This window comes from Oncorhynchus nerka, unplaced genomic scaffold, assembly GCF_034236695.1.
Source record: "Oncorhynchus nerka isolate Pitt River unplaced genomic scaffold, Oner_Uvic_2.0 unplaced_scaffold_822, whole genome shotgun sequence".
Lineage (NCBI taxonomy): Eukaryota > Metazoa > Chordata > Actinopteri > Salmoniformes > Salmonidae > Oncorhynchus > Oncorhynchus nerka.
Genome location: NW_027040440.1, coordinates 203,377 through 217,732, shown reverse-complemented (window position 1 = coordinate 217,732; position 14,356 = coordinate 203,377). Strand labels below are relative to the sequence as shown.

The 14,356-nt window shown below is 31.3% G+C and overlaps 1 protein-coding gene across 1 annotated transcript in view; it reads left to right on the top strand.

The window, feature by feature from the left end:
* Positions 1 to 14,356, top strand: part of clrn2 (clarin 2) — a 133,063-nt gene that overhangs the window by 107,274 nt on the left and 11,433 nt on the right. The gene's annotated exons all lie outside the window — the stretch shown is intronic.

The following is a 14,356-nucleotide window of genomic DNA, read 5'->3' as shown; positions in this document are numbered from 1 at the left end:
AAGAAACTCGATCCCAGCACGCTATAGGCTGCTAGTCACTGAGTTACATTCTGCCCTACTAATAGACTACTATCCTATATAGACTCTATCCTATATAGACTCTCTCTAGAGACAGAGACAGAGAGTGTACTTTAACTATTTACTGTACATAGCCAATAATATGACATTTAAAAAGCAAGAAAGCCATTTTAATTGAAAGACAGTGAGAGATCCTGGGAGAGAGAGATCCCATAGAGACAGATCCAGAGGGAGAGATCCAGATAGACTAGAGATAGACTAGATCCAGAGAGAGACTAGAGGGAGATAGAGAGAGAGAGAGATAGAGAGATCCTAGAAAGAGAGAGAGACTACAGATAGAGGACTATCCTATATAGAGAGAGTATAGACTAGAGTATAGAGAGACATCCTGTATAGACTAGATCCTATATAGATAGAGTAGACTACTACCTATAGAGATATAGACTACTATCCTGGGAGATCCTATATAGACTACTATCCTATATAGACTCCAGTGTGTTTAATGGATCTAGAGTATCCTGTATAGACTACTATCCTATGTGACTACTATCCTGTATAGTCTGTATCCTGTATAGACTGTATCCTATATATTCTGTGTCTCTGTATAGTGTGTCCTGTAGTCTCTGTGTGTGTGTGACTGTATCCTATGTGACTCTGTGTCCTGTGTGACTACTATCCTGTAGACTACTATCCTGTGTGACTGTGTCTCTGTGTGTGTGTCCTGTATAGACTACTATCCTGTGTAGACTGTGTCCTGGAGACTGTGTCTGTGACTGTGTGTGTATAGACTACTATTAATCCTGTTATAGCTGCTGTTTTAGTGTTGTAATAGATTGATTGAATATTTACTGATGAGACATGACCTTTATGATGCTCAGTGTTCCTGAATGATTTCACTACCTGTCTGTCTGCCAGTTATACAATAGACACTTCCTATCTGTCTACCAGATATACAATACATAGTAATATACAGAAGACACTTCCTGTCTGTCTGCCAGATATACAGTACATAGTATATAGACTACTATCCTGTATAGACTACTATCCTATATAGACTACTATCCTATATAGACTACTATCCTATATGAAATCTATAGATCCTATATAGACTACTATCCTATATAGACTACTATCCTATATAGACTACTATCCTATATAGACTACTATCCTATATAGACTACTATCCTGTATAGACTACTATCCTGTATCCTAGATCCTATATAGACTACTATCCTATATAGACTACTATCCTGTATAGACTACTGTATAGACTACTATCCTATATAGACTACTATCCTATATGAACTACATATATCCTATATAGACTACTATCCTATAGTCTGTATAGACTATCCTATATAGACTACTATCCTATATAGACTACTATCCTGTATAGACTACTATCCTGTATAGACTACTATCCTATATAGACTACTATCCTATATAGACTACTATCCTATATAGACTACTATCCTGTATAGACTACTATCCTATATATAGACTACTATCCTGTATAGACTACTATCCTATAGACTACTATCCTATATAGACTACTATCCTATATAGACTACTATCCTATATAGACTACTATCCTATATAGACTACTATCCTATATAGACTACTATCCTATATAGACTACTATCCTATATAGACTACTATCCTATATAGACTACTATCCTATATAGACTACTAGATCCTATATAGACTACTATCCTATATAGACTACTATCCTATATAGACTATCCTATAGACCTATATAGACTACTATCCTGTATAGACTACTATCCTATATAGACTACTATCCTATATAGACTATTATAGATCCTATATAGACTACTATCCTATATATACTACTATCCTATAGACTGTATATAGACTACTATCCTGTATAGACTACTATCCTGTATAGACTACTATCCTGTATAGACTACTATCCTATATAGACTACTATCCTATATAGACTACTACCCTATATAGACTACTATCCTATATAGACTACTATCCTATATAGACTACTATCCTATATAGACTACTATCCTATATAGACTATCCTGTATAGACTCCTATATAGACTACTATCCTATATAGACTACTATCCTGTATAGACTACTATCCTATATAGACTATCCTGTATAGATCTATCCTATATAGACTACTATCCTATATAGACTATTCTACTATCCTGTATAGACTACTATCCTGTATAGACTACTATCCTATATAGACTACTATCCTATATAGACTACTATCCTATATAGACTACTATCCTATAGACTACTATCCTATATAGACTACTATCCTATATAGACTACTATCCTATAGACTACTATCCTATATAGACTACTATCCTATAGACTACTATCCTGTATAGACTACTATCCTATATAGACTACTATCCCTATCCTATATAGACTACTATCCTATATAGACTACTATCCTATATAGACTACTATCCTGTATAGACTACTATCCTATATAGACTACTATCCTATATAGACTACTATCCTATATAGACTACTATCCTATCCTATATAGACTACTATCCTATATAGACTACTATCCTGTATAGACTACTATCCTATAGACTACTATCCTGTATAGACTACTATCCTGTATAGACTACTATCCTATATAGACTATCCTATATAGACCTATCCTATAGACTACTATCCTATATAGACTATCCTATATCCTATAGATCCTATATAGACTACTATCCTGTATAGATCCTATAGACTATCCTGTATAGACTACTATCCTATATAGACTACTATCCTATATAGACTACTATCCTATATAGACTACTATCCTATATAGACTACTATCCTGTATAGACTACTATCCTGTATAGACTACTATCCTATATAGACTACTATCCTATATAGACTACTATCCTGTATAGACTACTATCCTATATAGACTACTATCCTATAGACTACTATCCTATAGATGAACCTGTATAGACTACTATATAGACTACTATCCTATATAGACTACTATCCTATATAGACTGCTATCCTATAGACTACTATCCTGTATAGACTCTATCCTATATAGACTACTATCCTGTATAGACTACTATCCTATATAGACTACTATCCTATATAGACTACTATCCTATATAGACTACTATCCTATATAGACTACTATCCTATATAGACTACTATCCTGTATAGACTACTATCCTATATAGACTACTATCCTATATAGACTACTATCCTGTATAGACTACTATCCTATATAGACTACTATCCTATATAGACTACTATCCTATATAGACTACTATCCTGTATAGACTACTATCCTATCCTATATAGACTACTATCCTGTATAGACTATCCTATCTATCCTGTATAGACTACTATCCTATATAGACTACTATCCTGTATAGACTATATAGACTACTATCCTATAGACTACTATCCTATATAGACTACTACTATAGACCTATATAGACTACTATCCTGTATCCTATATAGACTACTATCCTGTATAGACTACTATCCTATATAGACTACTATCCTATATAGACTACTATCCTATATAGACTACTATCCTATATAGACTACTATCCTGTATAGACTACTATCCTATATGAACCTATAGATCCTATATAGACTACTATCCTATATAGACTACTATCCTATATAGACTACTATCCTGTATAGACTACTATCCTGTATAGACTACTATCCTATATAGACTACTATCCTATATAGACTACTATCCTATATACTACTATCCTATATAGACTACTATCCTATATAGACTACTATCCTATATAGACTACTATCCTACTAGACTACTATCCTGTATAGACTACTATCCTATATAGACTACTATCCTGTATAGACTACTATCCTATATAGACTACTATCCTATATAGACTACTATCCTATATAGACTACTATCCTATATAGACTACTATCCTGTATAGACTACTATCCTGTATAGACTACTATCCTATATAGACTACTATCCTATATAGACTACTATCCTATATAGACTACTATCCTGTATAGACTACTATCCTGTATAGACTACTATCCTATATATAGACTACTATCCTATATAGACTACTATCCTATAGACTACTATCCTATATAGACTACTATCCTGTATAGACTACTATCCTGTATAGACTACTATCCTATATAGACTACTATCCTATATAGACTACTATCCTATATAGACTACTATCCTATATAGACTACTATCCTATATAGACTACTACCCTATAGATCCTATATAGACTACTATCCTATATAGACTACTATCCTGTATAGACTACTATCCTATATAGACTACTATCCTGTATAGACTACTATCCTATATAGACTACTATCCTATATAGACTACTATCCTATATAGACTACTATCCTATATAGACTACTATCCTATATAGACTACTATCCTATATAGACTACTATCCTATATAGACTACTATCCTATATGAACCTATAGATCCTATATAGACTACTATCCTATATAGACTACTATCCTATATAGACTACTATCCTATATAGACTACTATCCTATATAGACTACTATCCTATATGAACCTATAGATCCTATATAGACTACTATCCTATATAGACTACTATCCTGTATAGACTACTATCCTATATAGACTATAGACTACTATCCTGTATAGACTACTATCCTATATAGACTACTATCCTGTATAGACTACTATCCTATATAGACTACTATCCTATATAGACTACTATCCTATATAGACTACTATCCTGTATAGACTACTATCCTATATAGACTACTATCCTATATAGACTACTATCCTATATAAACCTATATATCCTATATAGACTACTATCCTGTATAGACTACTATCCTATATAGACTACTATCCTAGACTATATCCTATATAGACTACTATCCTATATAGACTACTATCCTATATAGACTACTATCCTATATAGACTACTATCCTATATAGACTACTATCCTATATAGACTACTATCCTGTATAGACTACTATCCTATATAGACTACTATCCTATATAGACTACTATCCTATATAGACTACTATCCTATATAGACTACTATCCTATATAGACTACTATCCTATATAGACTACTATCCTATATAGACTACTATCCTATATAGACTACTATCCTGTATAGACTACTATCCTATAGACTATAGATCCTATAGACTACTATCCTGTATAGACTACTATCCTATATAGACTACTATCCTATATAGATCCTACTACTATAGACTACTATCCTATATAGACTACTATCCTATATAGACTACTATCCTATATAGACTACTATCCTATATAGACTACTATCCTATATAGACTACTATCCTATATAGACTACTATCCTATATAGACTACTATCCTATATAGACTACTATCCTATATAGACTACTATCCTATATAGACTACTATCCTATATAGACTACTATCCTATATAGACTACTATCCTATATAGACTACTATCCTATATAGACTACTATCCTATATAGACTACTATCCTATATAGACTACTATCCTATATAGACTACTATCCTATATATATAGACTACTATCCTATATACACTACTATCCTATATAGACTACTATCCTATATAGACTACTATCCTGTATAGACTACTATCCTATATAGACTACTATCCTATATAGACTACTATCCTATATAGACTACTATCCTGTATAGACTACTATCCTATATGAACCTATAGATCCTATATAGACTACTATCCTATATAGACTATCCTATCCTATCCTGTATAGACTACTATCCTATATGAACCTATAGATCCTATATAGACTACTATCCTATATAGACTACTATCCTATATAGACTACTATCCTATATAGACTACTATCCTGTATAGACTACTATCCTATATGAACCTATAGATCCTATATAGACTACTATCCTATATAGACTACTATCCTGTATAGACTACTATCCTATATGAACCTATAGATCCTATATAGACTACTATCCTATATAGACTACGATCCTATATAGACTACTATCCTGTATAGACTACTATCCTATATAGACTACTATCCTATATAGACTACTATCCTATATAGACTACTATCCTATATAGACTATCCTGTATAGATCCTATATAGACTACTATCCTATATAGACTACTATATAGACTACTATCCTATATAGACTACTATCCTATATAGACTACTATCCTATATAGACTACTATCCTATATAGACTACTATCCTATATAGACTACTATCCTATATAGACTACTATCCTATATAGACTACTATCCTGTATAGACTACTATCCTATATAGACTACTATCCTATATAGACTACTATCCTATATAGACTACTATCCTATATAGACTACTATCCTATATAGACTACTATCCTATATAGACTACTATCCTATATAGACTACTATCCTATATAGACTACTATCCTGTATAGACTACTATCCTATATGAACCTATAGATCCTATATATATAGACTACTATCCTATATAGACTACTATCCTATATAGACTACTATCCTATATAGACTACTATCCTGTATAGACTACTATCCTATATAGACTACTATCCTATATAGACTACTATCCTATATAGACTACTATCCTATAGACTACTATCCTGTATAGACTACTATCCTATATAGACTACTATCCTATATAGACTACTATCCTATATAGACTACTATCCTATATAGACTACTATCCTATATAGACTACTATCCTGTATAGACTACTATCCTATATAGACTACTATCCTATATAGACTACTATCCTATATAGACTACTATCCTATATAGACTACTACCCTGTATAGACTACTATCCTATATGAACCTATAGATCCTATATAGACTACTATCCTATATAGACTACTATCCTATATAGACTACTATCCTATATAGACTACTATCCTATATAGACTACTATCCTATATAGACTACTATCCTATATAGACTACTATCCTATATAGACTACTATCCTATATAGACTACTATCCTATATAGACTACTATCCTATATAGACTACTATCCTGTATAGACTACTATCCTATATAGACTACTATCCTATATAGACTACTATCCTATATAGACTACTATCCTGTATGAACCTATAGATCCTATATAGACTACTATCCTATATAGACTACTATCCTGTATAGACTACTATCCTATATAGACTACTATCCTATATAGACTACTATCCTATATAGACTACTATCCTATATAGACTACTATCCTATATAGACTACTATCCTATATAGACTACTATCCTATATAGACTACTATCCTATATAGACTACTATCCTATATAGACTACTATCCTATATACTAGATCCTATATAGACTACTATCCTATATAGACTACTATCCTATATAGACTATCCTATATAGATCCTCCTATATAGACTACTATCCTATATAGACTACTATCCTATATAGACTACTATCCTATATAGACTACTATATAGACTACTATCCTGTATAGACTACTATCCTATAGACTACTATAGATATATAGACTACTATCCTATATAGACTACTATCCTATATAGACTACTATCCTGTATAGACTACTATCCTATATAGACTACTATCCTGTATAGACTACTATCCTATATAGACTATAGATCCTATAGACTACTATCCTATATAGACTACTATCCTATATAGACTACTATCCTATATAGACTACTATCCTGTATAGACTACTATCCTATATGAATCCTATATAGACTACTATCCTATCCTATATAGACTACTATCCTATATAGACTACTATCCTATATAGACTACTATCCTAGACTATATGACTACTAGATCCTATATAGACTACTATCCTATATAGACTACTATCCTATATAGACTACTATCCCTATCCTATATAGACTACTATCCTATATAGACTACTATCCTATATAGACTACTATCCTATATAGACTACTATCCTATATAGACTACTACCATCCTATATAGACTACTATCCTGTATAGACTACTATCCTATATAGACTACTAGATCCTATATAGACTACTATCCTATATAGACTACTATCCTGTATAGACTACTATCCTATATAGACTACTATCCTATATAGACTACTATCCTATATAGACTACTATCCTATATACTATCCTATCCTATATAGACTACTATCCCTATATCCTATATAGACTACTATCCTATATAGACTACTATCCTGTATAGACTACTATCCTATATAGACTACTATCCTATATAGACTACTATCCTATATAGACTATATAGACTACTATCCTATATACTACTACTATCCTATAGATCCTATATAGACTACTATCCTATATAGACTACTATCCTATATAGACTACTATCCTATATAGACTACTATCCTGTATAGACTACTATCCTATATAGACTACTATCCTATATAGACTACTATCCTGTATAGACTACTATCCTATATAGACTACTATCCTGTATAGACTACTATCCTATATGAACCTATAGATCCTATATAGACTACTATCCTGTATAGACTACTATCCTGTATAGATCCTATATAGACTCTATCCTATATAGACTACTATCCTATATAGACTACTATCCTATATAGACTACTATCCTATATAGACTACTATCCTGTATGACTATAGACTACTATCCTATATAGACTACTATCCTATATAGACTACTATCCTATATAGACTACTATCCTATATAGACTACTATCCTATATAGACTACTATCCTATATAGACTACTATCCTATATAGACTACTATCCTATATAGACTACTATCCTATATAGACTACTATAGACTACTATCCTATAGACTACTATCCTATATAGACTACTATCCTATATGAACTATAGATCCTATATAGACTACTATCCTATCCTATAGACTACTATCCTATATAGACTACTATCCTATAGACTATATCCTATATAGACTACTATCCTATATAGACTACTATCCTATATGAACCTATAGATCCTATATAGACTACTATCCTATATAGACTACTATCCTATATAGACTACTATCCTATATAGACTACTATCCTATATGAACCTATAGATCCTATATAGACTACTATCCTATATAGACTACTATCCTATATAGACTACTATCCTAGACTATCCTGTATCCTATATAGACTACTATCCTATATAGACTACTATCCTATATAGACTAGATCCTATATAGACTACTATCCTATATAGACTACTATCCTATATAGACTACTATCCTATATAGACTACTATCCTATATGAACCTATAGATCCTATATAGACTACTATCCTATATAGACTACTATCCTATATAGACTACTATCCTATATAGACTACTATCCTATATAGACTACTATCCTATATAGACTACTATCCTATATAGACTACTATCCTGTATAGACTACTATCCTATATAGACTACTATCCTATATAGACTACTATCCTATATAGACTACTATCCTATATAGATCCTATATAGACTACTATCCTGTATAGACTACTATCCTATATAGACTACTATCCTATATAGACTACTATCCTATATAGACTACTATCCTATATAGATCCTATATAGACTACTATCCTATATAGACTACTATCCTGTATAGACTACTATCCTATATAGACTACTATCCTATATAGACTACTATCCTATATAGACTACTACTATCCTATATAGACTACTATCCTATATAGACTACTATCCTATATAGACTAGATCCTATATAGACTACTATCCTATATAGACTACTATCCTATATAGACTACTATCCTATATAGACTACTATCCTATAGACTATATCCTATATAGACTATCCTATATAGACTATCCTATATCCTATATAGACTACTATCCTATATAGACTACTATCCTATATAGACTACTATCCTATATAGACTACTATCCTGTATAGACTACTATCCTATATCCTATATCCTATATAGACTACTATCCTATAGACTATCCTATATAGACTACTATCCTATATAGACTACTATCCTGTATAGACTACTATCCTATATAGACTAATCCTATAGATCCTATATAGACTACTATCCTATATAGACTACTATCCTATATAGACTACTATCCTATATAGACTATAGATCCTATATAGACTACTATCCTATATAGACTACTATCCTATATAGACTACTATCCTATATAGACTACTATCCTATATAGACTATCCTATAGACTACTATCCTATATAGACTACTATCCTATATAGACTACTATCCTATATAGACTACTATCCTGTATAGACTACTATCCTATATAGACTACTATCCTATATAGACTACTATCCTATATGAAACTATAGATCCTATATAGACTACTATCCTATATAGACTACTATCCTATATAGACTACTATCCTATATAGACTACTATCCTATATGAACCTACTACTATCCTATATAGACTACTATCCTATATAGACTATCCTATATCCTATATAGACTATCCTATATCCTATCCTATAGACTACTATCCTATATAGACTACTATCCTGTATAGACTACTATCCTAGATCCTATATAGACTACTATCCTATATCCTATATAGACTACTATCCTATATAGACTACTAGATCCTATATAGACTACTATCCTATATAGACTACTATCCTGTATAGACTACTATCCTATATAGACTACTATCCTATATAGACTACTATCCTATATAGACTACTATCCTATATAGACTACTATCCTATATAGACTACTATCCTATATAGACTACTATCCTGTATAGACTACTATCCTATATAGACTACTATCCTGTATAGACTACTATCCTATATAGACTACTATCCTATATAGACTACTATCCTATATAGACTACTATCCTATATAGACTACTATCCTATATAGACTACTATCCTATATAGACTACTATCCTATATAGACTACTATCCTATATAGACTACTATCCTATATAGACTACTATCCTGTATAGACTACTATCCTATATAGACTACTATCCTATATAGACTACTATCCTGTATAGACTACTATCCTGTATAGACTACTATCCTGTATAGACTACTATCCTGTATAGACTACTATCCTGTATAGACTACTATCCTATATAGACCCTATAGATCCTATATAGACTACTATCCTGTATAGACTACTATCCTATATAGACTACTATCCTATATAGACTACTATCCTGTATAGACTACTATCCTATATAGACTACTAGATCCTATATATCCCTATATAGACTACTATCCTATATGAACCTATAGATCCTATATAGACTACTATCCTATATAGACTACTATCCTGTATAGACTACTATCCTATATAGACTACTATCCTATATAGACTACTATCCTATATAGACTACTATCCTATATAGACTACTATCCTATATAGACTACTATCCTATATAGACTACTATCCTATATAGACTACTATCCTATATAGACTACTATCCTATATAGACTACTATCCTATATAGACTACTATCCTATATAGACTACTATCCTATATAGACTACTATCCTGTATAGACTACTATCCTATATAGACTACTATCCTATATAGACTACTATCCTGTATAGACTACTATCCTATATAGACTACTATCCTATATAGACTACTATCCTGTATAGACTACTATCCTATATAGACTACTATCCTATATAGACTACTATCCTGTATAGACTACTATCCTATATAGACTACTATCCTATATAGACTACTATCCTATATGAACCTATAGATCCTATATAGACTACTATCCTATATAGACTACTATCCTATATAGACTACTATCCTATATAGACTACTATCCTATATAGACTACTATCCTATATAGACTACTATCCTGTATAGACTACTATCCTATATGAGACTACTATCCTATATAGACTACTATCCTATATAGACTACTATCTATATAGACTATAGACTACTATCCTATATAGACTACTATCCTGTATAGACTACTATCCTATATGAACCTATAGATCCTATATAGACTACTATCCTATATAGACTACTATCCTATATAGACTACTATCCTGTATAGACTACTATCCTATATAGACTACTATCCTATATAGACTACTATCCTGTATAGACTACTATCCTATATAGACTACTATCCTATATAGACTACTATCCTATATAGACTACTATCCTATATAGACTACTATCCTATATAGACTACTATCCTATATGAACCTATAGATCCTATATAGACTACTATCCTATATAGACTACTATCCTATATAGACTACTATCCTATATGAACCTATAGATCCTATATAGACTACTATCCTATATAGACTACTATCCTATATAGACTACTATCCTATATAGACTACTATCCTATATAGACTACTATCCTGTATAGACTACTATCCTATATGAACCTATAGATCCTATATAGACTACTATCCTGTATAGACTACTATCCTATATGAACCTATAGATCCTATATAGACCACTATCCTATATAGACTACTATCCTATATAGACTACTATCCTATATAGACTACTATCCTATATAGACTACTATCCTATATAGACTACTATCCTATAGACCTATATAGACTACTATCCTATATAGACTACTATCCTATATAGACTACTATCCTATATAGACTACTATCCTATATGACTACTATCCTATAGATCCTATATAGACTACTATCCTATATAGACTACTATCCTATATAGACTACTAGATCCTATATAGACTACTATCCTATATAGACTACTATCCTATATAGACTACTATCCTATATAGACTACTATCCTATATAGACTACTATCCTATATAGACTACTATCCTATATAGACTACTATCCTATATAGACTACTATCCTATATAGACTACTATCCTGTATAGACTACTATCCTATATATGATCCTATATAGATCCTATATAGACTATCCTATCCTATATAGACTACTATCCTATATAGACTACTATCCTATATAGACTACTATCCTATATAGACTACTATCCTGTATAGACTACTATCTATATATATAGACTACTATCCTATATAGACTACTATCCTATATAGACTACTATCCTATATAGACTACTATCCTATATAGACTACTATCCTATAGACTATAGATCCTATATAGACTACTATCCCATATAGACTATCCTATATAGACTACTATCCTATATAGACTACTATCCTATATGACTATAGATCCTATATAGACTACTATCCTATATAGACTACTATCCTATATAGACTACTATCCTATATAGACTACTATCCTATATAGACTACTATCCTATATAGACTATATCCTATATATACTACTATCCTATATAGACTACTATCCTGTATAGACTACTATCCTATATATACTACTGTCCTATATAGACTACTATCCTATATATACTACTATCCTGTATAGACTACTATCCTGTATATAGACTACTATCCTATATATACTACTATCCTATATAGACTACTATCCTATATATAGATCCTATATAGACTACTATCCTATATAGACTACTATCCTATATAGACTACTATCCTGTATAGACTACTATCCTATATAGACTATCCTATATCCTATCCTATATAGACTACTATCCTATATATACTACTATCCTATATAGACTACTATCCTATATAGACTACTATAGACTACTGTATAGACTACTATCCTGTATAGACTACTATCCTATATAGACTACTATCCTATATAGACTACTATCCTATATAGACTACTATCCTATATAGACTACTATCCTATATAGACTACTATCCTATATAGACTACTATCCTATATAGACTACTATCCTGTATAGACTACTATCCTATATAGACTACTATCCTATATAGAACCTATATATCCTATATAGACTACTATCCTGTATAGACTACTATCCTATATAGACTACTATCCTATATAGACTACTATCCTATATATACTACTATCCTATATAGACTACTATCCTATATAGACTACTATCCTGTATAGACTACTATCCTGTATAGACTACTATCCTGTATAGACTACTATCCTATATAGACTACTATCCTATATAGACTACTACCCTATATAGACTACTATCCTATATAGACTCCTATAGACCTATCCTGTATAGACTACTATCCCTATCCTATATAGACTACTATCCTATATAGACTACTATCCTATATAGACTACTATCCTATATAGACTACTATCCTATATAGACTACTATCCTGTATAGACTACTATCCTGTATAGACTACTATCCTATATAGACTACTGTCCTGTATAGACTACTATCCTATATAGACTACTACCCTATATAGACTACTATCCTGTATAGACTACTACCCTGTATAGACTACTATCCTA